Genomic DNA, 13,304 nt, shown 5'->3' with positions numbered 1-13,304 from the left:
GACACTTCAATTCAAATAATTAAATTATTAGTATGGGAATCTGTGGGTAGTTGGTTCATACAGGCTAACATTTGATCCACTAGTTTTCTGTCTCGCATACCAATTTTTTTCCATTTTTATCTGTGCTTGGGCCTGGTGGAAGGAAAAAAAAAGAACATACAGAAATAGATCCACTAGACCCCATCTTAATTACGGTAACCAAGATAGATACAAAGATACAATCAGATTATGACAATGAGATTTAAATTACCGTATTGGTCCGAGTATAGTCCCACCCGTTTTTTATGTGAAAATTTTTCACAATTGGGGTTGGGATTATACTCAATTAAAAAAAAAAAAAAAAAATTCAATGCATTTTGAAATCATTAATAGAGTATGACATGAATACAAATTATCAATTTTCATATTAAAAATACAAAATATCTTGAAATTTTTAAAATTTTTTTTTTTTTTTAGGTCAACCATGAATGATCCTAGCATCTAGGTCTAGGTCCAGGGACACTCCAAAACCGAAAAAAACAATTTCTGAAATTTTTCGAAAAATGGGGGGTGGGATTATACTCGAACATGGGACTATACTCGGACCAATACGGTATACTGCCCCACCACGGCAACAGGACCCAACTGATACCTCTGTTATTTTTGAACTTCCATCAAATGTTGTAGTCTAATAAACAAGCTAGAATTCGGGGGCACATCAAAAAATTTTGGTGGGTATGCTCCCCGAATTTTGAGGTGGTGGGTCTTTGGGAGCTGGCGTGCACGGTAAAAGGGGTCTTTCGGAGCTGCGAACCGGGCTGTGAACAAGTAAAATGGGGTCTTTTGGAGCTGCAAAAAGTCAAAATCAAGGGCCTTTCTTGGCTGTTTGGTTGAAAATTGCCTTAAAAAACAAGAAATATGAGGAATGAGCAATTTTTGGGTCTTTTAGAGCTGAAATTATCCAAATCAAGGGTCTTTCGGAGCTTTATTTTGGTCAAATATAGGGGCCTTTTCGAGCTGCGAAACCCAAAAGGGGGGTCTTTCCGGGGAGCATACCCGTATGGTCATTTGTGTTGAGTGCTCCCCCGGGCTAGAATTGTGACAAGATGCCAACAACTCCATTGAAATCAAACTTTTGCGGTTTGCTGAATATTTTCACGTTGAACAACAATTGAAAATTTTCTTTTTGATTTTATCTCAAAATAGATTTGATTGACAAAAGGACTTACCTGTAATGACCACATTGTTTAGTAAGATTCTCAGTAGCAGTATGTCTGTGAACATGGTGAATGCAGATATGTTTTTCAACATGCAGCTTCTCAAAGTGAATGTGACCGTACGTGCATAAAACTTGCTCAATTCCAAAAGAACTGGTACGCAAAAAAAATCATTTTGGCCTACATGATTATACTCTGCAGAGAGACTGGAACAGTTTGTTGGTCGAAGCAACCAAAAAAGCAATTTTCATTATCTAGATCAATATATTATTGAAAAATAACACCTTGATGATTTGCAATAGTTCAGTCTACAAATCCTATACTTTGAAAACTTGCTTAATTTATTGTTGTTAATAAGTTATGTACGTTTTACAAAAGTGTTGTTGTTTCAGCCCTCTTTACAACATACCTCAAGAACCATAGGACCTATAAAAATATATGTGATATTTGAGTTCTTCTACATGTTTGCTATGAAATGAGCAATGCAGTTTTTGCCAAAGCTCACTACCATTCGCAAGATGCTGTGAACGACCAAATCGCAACAGTTTAAAATAGTTAATAACCTTAAGGGTCCGTGCCTACAAAATGTAAATCAAATAAATCTGCTTCTACATGTAATATGGTAATACTCACAAACTTGCTCATGCATGGAATTTTTTGATTTTCACATATGTTGAGGTCGTTGACTCATCGTTGCATATTTTGAAATTCTAAATTAAAATTTTTTTTTATAATTAACAGTTGGTAAAATTTTCAAATGGCCTGCCAAAAATCGCTTGCCCCCTCAGGAAAATTTGCATATTTAAGCGTTTCCGTACCGTTTTTAGTGCGTTTTATTTAAAAGGCGCCCTATGAATGTGTGCCAAAAATTGCCTGCCCCTCATTCAGCTTGCCAAAAATTTCTTGCCCCCCCCCCCAATTTTACCCTACCCCAGGGCTCATAATTATTGCACAACCCCTTAATATTGAATATTTATCATAACTATGCAAAATCAATAAATTTTATGTTGTTCCTCCTCCCCATATTGCATTTTGCTTATTATCATGAATATACAATGTAGATGCACAGTCGGACACAGTAGAATAATGATAAAATTGTGTGCATGATGATTTGTGGGTTGTTGCTGGTTACCCGGTGCATGCATGTTGCAGTCAAATTCAAGAGGCATCACGGCTGTGCAGCGTTTATTTTTACCCACAAACTTGTAAGATCCCTTAGCGAGTAGCGACCGAATCGCACTTCAACTACATTACCTTATACCTGTCTTTCATGAATTTTAAAAAAAGTCTGCTAGGCACGTTCTTGGTTTTGTTGGGGCTGGTCATGCATAGAATTGGAGTCCTGATCTAGAATAGATCTACAATACATAGCAAACTCTATGCTTCAGTTAATAAATCATTCAGGGTTAGCAATTGAAGGCAGAGTTAATTAATCACAGGTATATTGTGCCTGTTTTGGTATATATACTCTTTTTGTCCGAGATCTGCTCTACTTATTGTGTTTATTCATATGGACCGTGGAGGAAGTCATTATCCTATGCTGTATTGATTTGTGGATAAAAAATTAATGAAAAGCTTATAAAATGAAGTAATTGATCCATACCGTATTTCGTCAAATAAACGCCCCCGGGGGCTACATTTTCCCAAGGGGGGTGTTTAGTCAAGGTCAATTTTAGAACGATAATTCCTGTTAAAATCATTAGGTAAACTAAAAACACACGAAAAAATGACGAACTATGAACTAGAAACACTGACTTCTGGCTCACTTCCGGGTTTCTGATCCAGATTTTCGCCAATTATTGACGCTATTATGGACCATGTGCGCAACTTGGTAAGCTTACTACACAAGATAGCATGGAAATATCGGCATTTTTGAAACATCTTGGTTGAAAAAAGTGGTGGGGGCGTTTATTTGAGGGAGGGGGGGGCGACTATTTGACGAAATACGGTATATTCAACATTAATTTGGTCTTTTCAAGGGGAAAAATCTGATGGCAAATAAAGTTTTTGGGGCCTATGTTACGGCCATAATTAAATTTATACATGTATTGTATTGAACAACATACCCTATTTGACCTGTTACATAACTAAATCGATTGGATTATTTTACTATATTATTTTTCTGCCGAAAGCAGTATGTATTCGAATTGGAACATGAAACACGACTATTGGGCGAAATAATGGCCGGATTGCCATGACAAATCATTCTGTCAAGTACATTTGGGCTACGTTTTCCATGTTGCCACGAAGTTCTTACAGTACAAAATGCTCAATGAGTCTGCATTTCGGCTAATGAATTATGCATTAGAAAAAAAAAAATGACAGGGACGGTCATAAATTCTTTATACTGGGTTGTAGTAAAATGTTTGCCTTGAAGAGTGATTATAAAATGTTTGACTTGATTCTGGACTTTGAAAAGAATATAAAGCTTTGAATGTGTAAAGTTTTTATTGTTTTAAAGAAGTTAATCTGAAATAAGGTATCTGTGAAGGATTTTAGGGATATTTAAAGGGCCTGCACCCCCCGTCTTACAAAAATGTCGAATTTTTGTGAACGGTAGCTAAATAGTTCAGCCTGAGACGAATATTTAGGGGAGATCGGGGCAAAGTGGAACACGGGCAAAGCGGAATCATCAGTCGGCTGCGGAGCAGGTGACTACAAGCTCCTATCTTTGGCTGCATCCTTTTTTGTACTTTGTGTACTTAACCCTCTATCTTTTTAACCAAATATCCCACAGAGTCGTGCGATATGTCAAACTTTTCCTCTGGTCATAAAGAACAAAAAAGTCAGTGGTCACATCTCTGTAGGATCATTGGTTGATGAGATATAGTCACTTTTTTCTACTTTGTGCATTTAACCCTCTATCTTGTTAACCAAATATACCACAGAGTCGCATGCGATATGTCATACTTTTCCTCTGGTCATAAGGAACAAAAAAGTCAGTGGTCGCATATCTGTAGGATCATTAATTAACGAGATATAGTCACTTTTTCTACTTTGTGCATTTAACCCTTTATCTTTTTAACCAAATATACCACAGAGTCGTGCGATATGTCAAACTTTTCCTCTGGTCATAAGGAACAAAAAAAGTCAGTGGTCGCATTTCTGTAGGATCATTGGTTTATGAGATATAGTCACTTTTTTCTACTTTCTGTACTTAACTCTCTATCTTTTTAACCAAATATCCCACAGAGTCGTGCGATATGTCAAACTTTTCCTCTGGTCATAAGGAACAAAAAAGTCAGTGGTCACATCTCTGGAGGATCATTGGTTAACGAGATATAGTCACTTTTTCTACTTTCTGTACTTAACCCTCTGTCTTTTTAACCAAATATTCCACAGAGTCGTGCGATATGTCAAACTTTTCCTCTGGTCATAAGGAACAAAAAAGTCAGTGGTCACATCTCTGTAGGATCATAATGAGATATAGTCACTTTTTTCTACTTTCTGTACTTAACTCTCTATCTTTTTAACCAAATATCCCACAGAGTCGTGCGATATGTCAAACTTTTCCTCTGGTCATAAGGAACAAAAAGTCAGTGGTCACGTCTCTGTAGGATCATTGGTTAATGAGATATAGTCACTTTTTGTACTTTGTGTACTTAACCCTCTATCTTTTTAACCAAATATCCCACAGAGTCGCATGCGATATGTCAAACTTTTCCTCTGGTCATAAGGAACAAAAAGTCAGTGGTCACATCTCTGTAGGATCATTGGTTAATGAGATATAGTCACTTTTTCTACTTCTACTTTGTGTACTTAACCCTCTATCTTTTTAACCAAATATCCCACAGAGTCGTGCGATATGTCAAACTTTTCCTCTGGCCATAAGGAACAAAGAAGTCAGCGGTGGCATATCTGTAGGATCATTGGTTAATGAGATAGAGTTACTTTTCCAATTGTGTGCATTTAACCCTCTATCTTTTAACCAAATATTCTAGAGAGTCGTGCGATATGTCAAACTTTTCGTCTGGTCATAAGGAACAAAAACTTCAGTGGTCGCGTATCTCTACGATCATTGGTTAATGAGATATAGTCACTTATTGTACTTTGTGCACTTAACTCTGTATCTTTTTAATCAAATATCCTACAGAGTCGCATGCGATATGTCGAACTTTTCCTCCGGTCATAAGGAACAAAAAGGTTGATTGGCGCGAGGTTCATATTGGTGCGTATGCACCAAATATGTATCTTGTAAACCTTACGTTTTGCCTTGCTTGCTTCGTAATCCTGTTTGGGCTGGACAAAAATATGTTCCACTTTCCCCGATCTCCCTAGGTACGGTAATATTCGTCTTAAGCTTACTGATTTTCTTTATTTTATTACTAGTATATTGTGAAAAACCATGTAGCTGTGGTGTTAGCTCAATATGCTAGGAAAATATTATAACCGATGACCCCATGTTGAATTAGGCTAAATCAGCTGTATTTTTGCTGATAAAATAGCACGTACTCGATCGACATCCGCCATCTTGTATTTAAAATGCCTAGCAACTGTCACTCAAACTTACGATGTGTCAACTGCCGTTCACTTTTATACAGGGATTGAATCACAGTGTCACGGCCCGGGTTTAGTGTGCATTCAAATCCTTACTAGCCGTCGGAAATGATTGCAAATTACACATTTGTAATCATTTTGACCACAAAATATGATGTGAAACACAGGTAAGCAATGAGAACAAGTCCTACATTTGAAATTTGTAGCTTACTACAACCTGAGACTAGCATTGACTAGTCTCAGCTGCATGTACTCATCTGAATTCCTACTGACTGAAGACAGCCTGAAGACATAATCATAATTCATATACATGTCAGATGTATAATTGTATTGGCAAATATCCACAAAAGCGTTCATTATCAATTTATTTTGATAAATTGTCACATTTTATGCCATGTATTATATTCTTAAAACTAACGGTGGATTTGCGAACAATTTGTCATAATAAATGACGTTCAGCGGTGAAACGGTGGGCCAAAATGGGTTATATTTGGTAATATGCACACGAATGGTCAAATTAATAGAAAAATACCTGTGATAAATTTATCTGTACACATTGTCGCACTCCGAGTGACGTATGGTATATTTGCAACCCTGTGGTGGATTTGCGAACCATTTGTCGACATAAATAACGTTCGTGGAGAAACGGTCGCCCAAAATGCATTATTTTTGGTAATATGCAGACGAATGGCCAAATTAATAGAAAAATACCTGTGATAAATTTATCTGTACAAATTGTCGCACTCCGAAAGTGACATATGGTATATTTGCAACCCTGCTGTGGATTTGCGAACAATTTGTTGACATAAATGACGCTATGGAGAAATTATTAGAAAAAAGCTTTTATTTTGCCTAGGCCTGTCCTCCATGCTAGGCAGGGTCTTAGGCAGGATCAGAAGGTTTGGGTGTGTGGCTTAAAAAACTGGGTGTGTAAATTTAAAATTTATGTACAAAGTGGGCAAAAACTGGGTGTGTATATTCCTGCATTAAATACATCAGAATTATTACCATTGCAAGATGGCTTAAATAAAGCTAGTTCACCACGTAAACTTGTATGGCTCAAAATTCGGACCGCTTCGCCATTAAGTTTACTGTCATTGCGTATTTTGAAATTGTTGACGTTTTAATGATCCCCGATTTCGGTTGATTATTTTAGCTGTGTCACGTCACGCGCATGACGCTGGTGGTAACCAGCCTAGCCTAACTTCAGTAAAAAAAAATACGATCGCCGATATCGATGTGATGGATGTGATGTGGGACTTGCATAGGATTACACAGAGATATTTCGTGCCAAAATTTGACCATTTGTAGGCAAGTTGGCCTTACTTTGTCTGCGTTGTGTGAAAAAGGACAGTCTTAAAGGGGGGTAACCCTATCGGTTTAGGATATGGATTCTCTTCAAACTTACACACAATGTCAAATATTGTCCCCTTTATCAATCTATGTGAGAAAGCGGGAACAATTTCAGCATAAATGTGAATAATTAGCATATTAGCAAGCCAATACACTGGTACGCGTGCATTGCATTCTGGTCAGGCATCTCGAAACAACGCCCGAGCGCATGTCCCGGTGGAAACAGGAAGTGTTCGCCTTGGTACTGAAAACCGGCTCGCCCTGTACACTTTTATACCCTCTATTCATACTGATTAATCTTAAAAAACATTACATATCACTGCGCTCATTATCATTCTTGACAAGATAGCCCATGCTGTATTTACTTCGCTTAATTATTTCTTTATTTTAGCTATATGATGCACATTTTCACATATTTATGATTTTTCTTTGTTTTATTTTTTAACTAATTTTTTAATGGGGGGGAGGTGCTCTCATAATTTTTTTCATATTCCTCGTATTATGCTTGACAATATAGGTCATGTTTCCTTATTTATTTCGCCTCTTATGTATTTCTTTATTTTTGTTTTTGTTTTAAATCATTATAGCGCCATCTATAGTTTGACATTAGGGGGCCTATTTGATGTATTTTTATGACTTAATTGGTACTGGGGTGAAGTCTTCGAATCTATTCGATTTCATTCTATGACTACCCAAAACTCCCGTGTCGTGTAAAATGCGAACAACTGGTATACCTGTAAAAACCGCTGTGTTTCATGATTTCTCCGAAATACATCGACTTGGAGCGTCAAATTTCAGGATAGTAATGAGAAAAATAGTATCTATTATGTGATACCAAAACCTCATCAACAATGAAAAAATCGGGGATGATGCTGTCGATCCGGTTACGGACCTTTAAGTAAGTATATACGGCAACGCTTTTGATGTTTTGGGAGACAGTGAGGGATCCGAAACAGCGGGTGGCGGAGCTTATTCTTGACTGTTTAATATTCATTCAATACGCTGCCTTACGGTAATAGTCTTATACGCGCGATGGACAGATAGTATCAGTTTGTGAATGAGGACATCGTATAAGTTCCTTGTACTAGGCTTAAAGCTAGCATTTCCATATAGGGTATAATCTTCTTCCACGGTAAACCAAACAGCTTCCGTGGTAAACCTTATAGCGCCATCACTTGATGAAACTTGAAAGTACGTTATTAGTAGGCGTGAGTTAAAAGCTATCTGGGCTAGAACAATTGCGACTGTAGGGGTGAGCTTGCCTACAGGTAAAAAAAATACTCGTGGCGGTTATATTATACACGTCTAGTTTAGGGCAACGGGGGTGGGGGTGGAAAGGAGGGTAGACCTACTACGGGATGTGCGACAGATTCGGGGTGCATTTTGGTTTATTGATGACCCTCAATTTCATAAAAATTTTAACTCCCATAGCCACCAAACACAATTAAGTCAGATCTCGAATGCTAACCCTTTCCTGTATAGTTTAAATAGGCCTATTAAAGGTCCGTAACCCGATCGACAGCATCATCCCCGATTTTTTTCATTGTTGATGAGGTTTTGGTATCACATAATAGATACTATTTTTCTCATTACTATCCTGAAATTTGACGCTCCAAGTCGATGTATTTCGGAGAAATCATGAATCACAGCGGTTTTTACAGGTATACCAGTTTGTAAACAATATAAATTACTTCGGATCATGGGAAGAGAAAAAGCGAACTCACGCTAAGTGTAGTCTCCTACACAGCCAGTTTGCGTCGGTCTGACACTCGTCGATCCTCGTCGATAGCCACATACAGTCTGGCTCGAGACTACGCTAAGTGCTGAGGAGACGGTCCGCCGTATATAATTAAAACAATTCCTTGATCATTTCAGTTGGTGAAATAGCTCAATTGGCTAGCGCTACCGTTCTTTTACCCTAGAGGTACCGGTTCAAAACCCGTATCGGAAGGTTTTTCCTCTCCATTTTTAACCCAAACTTTTTATATTCATTTGAAATGTACATATTGCAAGGGGAAATATATTTTGTTTCCTTTTTTCTGAAACGTACGAAAAAACAAAAAAAACCAAATATTTTCCGTTCAATACGGGCGGCATTGCAGCATGTCAGCATTAAATCATCTGTTTAACGGGAATTGTTGTTGTTGCATGCCTACCCAGAATGCAATTCACGTATACAAGGTATTGGATTGCAAATTTGGCTATTTATTCACATTTACGCTGAAAATGCTCTCGTTTTTCACAAAGCAGCATAAAGGGGAGATATTTGATATTATTATGTAATTTTAAAGACAATCCATATCCAAAACCAATAGGGTTACCCCCTTTAATATAATTTTTAAATTCTATTTTATTATTTTGTTATTAATTGAAAATCTAAAATAGTATAAAATCGTATATGATGCCTTAAATTAAAGTTTAAAACGTTCTTCCAATATTAAAAACTATTATTAAATAATCCCTAACATCTCAGACAACACGCCCCCCCCCCTCCCCCAACACACACACACCCCTATACCAACAACCACATGCAAAGTCTTGGCGAAAGTCTACCTTGTAGGGCTACATCGTTCAACCGCGCGTGCACCATCCGGCATTGCCCCGCTAAAATACACTACCCTATTACGAGCAATGGAATAGCCCGTCAATCATGCACAGTGGTTGCTCCTGGAAGGAAGATTATACCCGATATGACGCGGTTGCTCATGGAAGACAAGAAGGATTATACCCCTTTTCAGCATTTCAAGTATCTCTTATGGCAAATAACAGATGGTGCCCGCTGGAATCTCTTGAGGCATTGTCTTTTTTAAAGACATTTCTTGTTTAAATTATTTATGATCTTCATCTATGGCGTTGTCTTTTTATGCCTCCACCGCGAGGCATACTGTTTTTGCAATGTCCATCCGTCCGTGCTTCCGTCCGGATGCTGTATCTTAGGCATGGAGCATGGATGGACGGATTGACTTCAGATTTTCAGGATATGGGTCATGGTCAGAAACTCTGGCTACTATTTTTGGGGTGGGGTTATACCGAGGTCAAAGGTCATTTGAGGTCAACCTGTAAATTTGGTCTCATTAACAGTTCAAATCCTATTGCAACCATTATTATGTTTTGATGAATCCAAGTGTGTGAAAATATTGGATCCTACACATAATAATGATAAAATTGGATGCTTTACGCCCAACATTTATTGGTCTCGCTATGAGTTTTAAAATATTGGACTCGACTACGTCTCGTCCAATATTGACCAATAAATATGGGCTCAATCAATCCAATTTTATGTCAAACTTGGGCCATAGCTGCACTATGGGGATTTGGGAACCCTCATCGATTGATGGTGTTCAAGTTCATATACTGAGGTCAAAGGTCATTTGAGGTCAACTTGTAAAATACCATTATAAAAGATTTTGGTCAAAACACTTTGGGTTGGTAAACTATGTTCTTTCTTTCTTATATTAATTATATTCAGTTTCCTCCTGTAGCGAGCAATCATTCCCCATTGTATTTAATATATATGTTCTTGTGCAGGATGCGTAGCCCCATTACTTACTTTATTTGTATTATGCTGGGGAAACAATTAAGCATCAGTAAAGCCTACTAAAAAAAAAAATTAAAAAAAAAAATTATTTTATGGAAAAATTTATATGCACACACTGAAATTTTAACTCAATTTTACACTTGACTTGAGCCAAAAATGGTATGACTCGAGTCTCATACTTCACAAATACTGACCAACATAATTACGCAGCTAGGCTTGTATTATTTATACATGTACACATTGCTCACATTAGACCCAGTTTTAACCACTGTTTATCAGTGGGAGCTGGTAGCCTAATGGATAGAGCGGCCGTCTGGAGATCGGAAGGTCGTGGGTTCGAATCCCATGCCGGCATATTCCCTTGCTTTTTTTTTCAAGTTGGGTTGTGTGCCGGTTTGGATTTGTGTTTATTTGTTGTCTTGTTTAATTATAACACTTTGGGTTGGTAAATTCTTTCTTTCTTATTAATTATATTCATTTTCCTGTTGTAGCAAGCAATCATTCCCCATTGTGTTTATTAATATGTTCTTGTGCAGGATGCGTATCCCCATTACCTACCTACTTTATTTCTTAACCTATACTCAAGAGTTTGAATGATTAGACTTGTGCCAAGTCTTTAAATTTTATGACTACAATTGTAAGAAAACATGCAAAATTGAATGTTTCTGGCCCATCTTCCCTCAAATATTTCAATTTGACTTTTATTGCCAGTTAGAACTAAATGAAGAATTAGGATTTAGCTGTTTCATTTGGCAAAACAAAATAATATTTTGTTATTTCCTAAAAATAAGTGATGTTTTTTCTGGAATCAGGAGTTATAAGAAACTAAAAGAGAAACCGCAACTAAATTCTTCTAAGTTTTCGGTTTGTAACAAAAGATCGAAACAAAGCTATCAATAACAACATCCACCGAGAGCTTAGCTATGTACATGGGTAACCATATGACCAAAACTAAAACCAGGAACTTGAACAGGCCAATTATATTTGACTATTATGTCAATTTATTTCTTTGTCTACAGGTGTAGAAGTATATGCTCATTTGAATATGTGGAGAAGTATCAAGTATTAATCTGTGGACACTCGGAGCAGGTGAGTTTGTTGATCCTCAGGATATTTTGCGAGTTGTACTGTATTATCGGGATAGTTTAGCGGCATGAATTTTTAAAATTTTAACTGTTCTGAATACTGTAAAACACTTTGATATCACGGCAAGTTAATTTAGCGAATTGGCAAGAAGTCATCTTTTTGTAGCAATTTAAATTCACAGATTTGCATCCTCTTGCTATGTATAATCATTATAAATGTATATTTAGCGGCAATTTGATTTAGTGATTGAAGGCGTTTAAAGCGAAATTAGCAAAAATGAATTGCTAGCGAAATGAAGTCGTTTTACAGTAGCTCTGGAGTTTCTTTAATTCAAGATTTCAAACAGATATAATATTCTCCATTGAAGCTTTAGAAGGGTTAAAAGCTATTTTTGTGGACTTTGCTGTTCTTAAAATAAATTTTGACAAAGAAAAGTGCATCAACAGATTAAGAAACACCTTGTGAACATTTCATTTTGTGTGATACAATGATATGAAGGACTTATTCATTGATATGTTTACTAGAATTAAAATTGCTTTCTTTTGTGTAAGCTTTAAAAGAGAATTGTGCAATACACATTCAGTTAGTGATGGTTCATATTTGTTCCTAATGATTTTGGGGAATTTTGAAAAACACCCTTTCTTAGACCTTATTATACCTAAAACTAAATACCCATTGCTGTATCTGAATATATGCTATCCACTTCAGCTATAGTCCGTATATCTTCCTCAAGTCGGTAAAGCAAAATCAATTTTCAAGATTTTCTCAAAACTGTTAATTTTTGCAGGAATCTGCTAGTAGGATTCCTTGCATCATTTTCTTTCTGAAAATGCAAACTTCTCATTTGTTACATTTTATAGAGATACAATAAAAAACAATATCTTAATTAATGACTCGAGAAAGGTATACAGACTATACACATCAGTAGAACTCATCTTTCCATGAACAACAGTTCCACCTGATTTGAGAGATGTGGATGTTAAGGTTGGCGTGTACTTAAGGGGGTACTACACCCTGCCCAATTTTGTGCCTATTTTTGCATTTTTCTCAAAAATGATAGCGAATTGGCGACAAGTAAGATATGCATATTATAGGGGCAAGGACTACAACTACTGCACTGGAAATTTTATTTCAACACAGACAACAGTTGTGGAGTTACAGTCAAAATGAGGGAAAACCACTATTTGATCAATAAATCAATAACTACTTGCCTTGAGTTGCTGAATTTTCAGTGCAGTAGTTGTAGTCCTTTTTTGGTAAGTATGTTGCTGTGCAGATTTCAAACCGGCAGGGTCTGGAAAAGATAGGGAGGTCTTAATATGGGGTCATGCCAGAAAATTTCACAGATATGAAAATGTGGAGCTCAAATGTGATGCTAATGTTAGGGCAAAGTTAATCCCTGAGTTTGTGTCCACACAACTCGGGAATCCTCTTATTTTGCAATTCCTGATGACCACAGCTCTGGATTTTCAACCGGAAGCTTAATGTGCTGTGACCCATCCACTAGCGTGCCGAATTAAGCCACATTAAAATATACTTAAAAAGCTCAGCACTTGAAAATTGCAAAATGTATTGTTCACATGGTGGTAGCACTCAAGGATCACTCGAGGATCATTCTGGGAAATCCCCTCAAT

At 36.9% G+C, this 13,304-nt stretch overlaps 1 protein-coding gene across 3 annotated transcripts in view; it reads left to right on the top strand.

Moving 5' to 3' along the window:
- Positions 1–13,304, top strand: part of LOC140135703 (uncharacterized) — a 44,865-nt gene that overhangs the window by 23,907 nt on the left and 7,654 nt on the right. For all 3 annotated transcript variants that reach the window (XM_072157297.1, XM_072157298.1, XM_072157296.1), the window contains exon 3: positions 11,604–11,673. The gene's annotated coding sequence lies outside the window, so the exon portion shown is untranslated. The remainder of the gene's footprint in view (positions 1–11,603; positions 11,674–13,304) is intronic.

The sequence above is a fragment of the Amphiura filiformis genome, chromosome 16 (assembly GCF_039555335.1).
Source record: "Amphiura filiformis chromosome 16, Afil_fr2py, whole genome shotgun sequence".
Classification (NCBI taxonomy): Eukaryota; Metazoa; Echinodermata; class Ophiuroidea; order Amphilepidida; family Amphiuridae; genus Amphiura; species Amphiura filiformis.
Note: the sequence above shows the minus strand (reverse complement) of the source record. Positions and strands in the feature narration are given on the sequence as shown.